This window comes from Hipposideros armiger, unplaced genomic scaffold, assembly GCF_001890085.2.
Source record: "Hipposideros armiger isolate ML-2016 unplaced genomic scaffold, ASM189008v1 scaffold_1114, whole genome shotgun sequence".
NCBI classification, from domain to species: domain Eukaryota; kingdom Metazoa; phylum Chordata; class Mammalia; order Chiroptera; family Hipposideridae; genus Hipposideros; species Hipposideros armiger.
The window spans coordinates 136,736-140,133 of NW_017732464.1; the positions used below are offsets into that span (position 1 = coordinate 136,736).

General features: G+C 43.8%; 1 pseudogene; it reads left to right on the forward strand.

Annotated features, from left to right (window-relative positions):
• The first annotated feature begins 816 nt into the window (after window positions 1-816).
• LOC109376366 (eukaryotic translation initiation factor 4B pseudogene) lies at window positions 817-2,653 on the forward strand (annotated as a pseudogene).
• The last annotated feature ends 745 nt before the right edge of the window (window positions 2,654-3,398 follow it).

A 3,398-nucleotide genomic window follows, 5' to 3' on the forward strand; every position in this document is an offset into this window, starting at 1 on the left:
ATCATCTTTATGAAAGAGAAAATAGTATTTTAAAATAACAATTTCCCCTAAATTTAATGTTTAAGCAAAGTCACAGCCACCTTTAAGGAGATTCCACCCCCTCACCCCCCCTCATATTTTGAATGAGTCCTCCATTGAGTGAGTCTTGGTGGGAGGCGCGGTCCTACCTCCATCTGTGGAGGTGGAAGAAGGGCCTCCTTGCTCTTTGGAGCTAACACATGAATATGTGATCGGAGCTAGGACATAAAATCCTCTTTTCCAGGACTCTAAATGTTGAGTGAGTGGTGCAGTGACTTAGGAGAGTTCAGAAGGCCTTTCACTGTGGCAGCATCAATGGTGGCATCCTAATCAGGCACTACTTGCAGTGTAACCTTGTCTGTCATTCTGCTGCCAGGCCTCCCTTGGTTCTTGCTCAATTTTTGAAACTGTTTCTCTAGCCTCCTTCAGGAGAGCTCCTGAGAGTTCTCTGATAGCTTCTCCAATATATTCATTTTTGCATTGAGTCGGAACTAGTTTCTGTTGCTTGCAATTGAGAACTTGGAACTGGAACATTGCCAAAATGATGCACAAATTTATGTGGAAGAATTCAAGTTCATGAGTAACAAAGATCAGGGGTCAACAAACTTTTTCTGTAAAATGCCAGATACTAAATGTTTTAGGCTTTGGTGGCGGGATGCAACTACTCAGCTCTGCTGTTGTGGTGCTCAAAAGTAGCCATAAACAGTAGGTAAGCAAATGGACCTGGTTGTGTTCCAATAAAATTTTATTTACAAAAATAGTAACTGGGGCCTTTTGAGTTTCTCTCCCTTTCCCAAAATGACAGCCTCAGCAAAAAAGAATAAGAAGGGGACAACTATCTCCCTAATAGACTTTCTCGCTGAGGATGGTGGGACTGGTGGAGGAAGCACCTATGTCCCCAAACCAGTCAACTGGGCTGATGAAACAGATGACCTGGAAGGAGATGTACTTGGCACAGTAATGATGACAATATGTATAGAGCACCTCCAATTGACTGTTCCATCGTGCCTACTGCTCCACGGGCTGCTCGGGAATGCAATATTGACAGAAGCCATCTTCCCAAATCACCACCCTACACTGCTTTTCTAGGGAACCTGTCCTATGAAGTGACAGAGGATTCCATTAAGGAATTCTTTAGAAGATTAAATATCAGTGCAGTGCATCTACCAGGTGAACCCAGCAATCCAGAGAGGTTGAAAGGTTTTGGTTATGCTGAGTTTGAGGACCTGGATTCCTTGTTCAATGCCCTGCACCTCAATGAAGAGTCTCTATGTAACAGGAGAATTCAAGTGGACATTGCTAATCAAGCACAGGGGAAAGACAGGGATGATCGTTCTTTTGGCTGAGATAGAAATCAGGATTCTGACAAAACAGATGCAGACTGTAGGGCCTGTCCTGCCACAGACAGCTTTGATGACTATTCACCTAAAAGAAGTGATGATAGCTTTGGAGACAAGTATTGAGATCGTTATGATTCAGACCAATTAACATTATGGGTATTGGAACAGTTATTGTGATGGTCCACGCCGGGATATGGATCGATATGGGGGCTGGGATCTCTATGATGACAGAGGCAGCAGAGACTATGATAGAGTCTATGATTCCAGGATAGGCAGTGGTAGAAGAACATTTAGTGGGTACCGGACGCATGATGACTACAGAGAAGGAGGGGACCGCTATGAAGACAGGTATGACAGACGTGATGCTCTGTCAGGGAGCTCCAGAGGTGATTACTCTCAGGGTGATTATAAGCGTGATGATAGAGATCCCCGCCCCCCTCCCCCAAAGACCCAAACTGAATCTAAAGCCTCTGAGCACTCCTAAAGAAGATTATTCCTCTGCTAGCACCTCCCAGTCCAGTCGAGCAAGCTTTGTCTTTGGAGGGGCAAAGCCTGTTGACACGGCTTCTAGAGAATGAGAAGTAAAGGAGTGGCTACAGAAGGAAAAGGAGAAATTGCAGCGTCAGCTGGATGAGCCAAAACTAGAGCGATGGCCTCAGGAGAGCCACCCAAGCTAGCGAAGTGAAGAAACTCAGGAAAGCGATCCGTCAAGGACAGGAAGTGAGTCATCACAGACTGGGACCTCAGCCACCTCTGGCAGAAATGCACGAAGGAGAGAGAGTGAGAAGTCTCTAGAAGAATGAAACACTCACTATGGAGAAAGACTGTCACTCTCCAACTTCTAAGCCTCCCAAACCTGATTGGACTCTAAAGGTAATGCCAACCCCTCCACCAAAGGAGAATGCTTGGGTGAAGCAAAGTTCTAACCTTCCTGGTAGATCTCAGAGCTCAGACACAGAGCAGCAATCCCCTACAAGGGGGGCGGGGAAGCAGTTTCAGCTCAACCATCAGAGGAAGCATCAACAAGGAAAACAGATGAAAATAAAGTGGATGGGGTGAGTGTTCCAAAAGGCCAAAATGGGCACTCCAGCCATGGGCCAGGAGATGGAGGGAATGAAGACCACTGGAAGGAGTCAGATAGGAAAGATGGCAAAAAGGGTCAAGACTCCTAACCTGCACCTGAACCAAAGAAACCGGAAGAAAACCCAGCCTCCAAGTTCAGCTCTGCAAGCAAGTATGCTGCTCTCTCCATTGGTGGTGAACATGAAAACGAGGGAGAAGATTACACTGAATAGATCCTTATAGCCTGTGCTTTCTCTGAGTCGTTCTCCACCCTGGAATATTTGAGAGCAAATCAAACCTCTATCCAGGTGATATATGATGATAAAACTCATCATCTGGAAAAAAAAAAAGTCACTGGGCAGGATTTAGTCCATGGCTATAGTTCCTTGATTTCTGATAAAGACAATCATGAAAAAGCAAAGCAAAGAGGAAACACACTCACTCCACTAGCTATTCAGACATATTAACCAGGTATAGAAGGAGAAATAATGTGGTACTGTTACAGGAACATATGAATGAACTATGGAACAGAATAGAACCCAGAAAAAGGCACATGAGTGTTTGGGTTGTTGAAACATTTTGTAGGAAAAATTGGTTCACCACATGGAAAAAAATTAGATATCTACTTCAGGCAAAATATAAAAATAAGCTCCAAAATATAAAAATAAGTACAGAGCTAAATATAATTGCTAGACAAAAATATGGAATATTTATAAGACTTTGCGGTAGGGAAGAATAATGATTGTAAAGCCAATATTAAACTATTTTGCGTTCTTGAAGGACACATCAGCAGAGAAAGTGATTGTGTTATAAGGGCAAGTTAGCCTGGAGCTGAAATCTATGTGGTTAATTCAGGTGAGCATAAGTGGAGGACCTGCTATACACTGGTGGCTGAACAATTGTTAGAGCTGTGTAAAGAAAGGAAGGCCAGGTTGAAAAGGGAACGAGTGATTTTTGTGTTGACAACAATGATGGGAA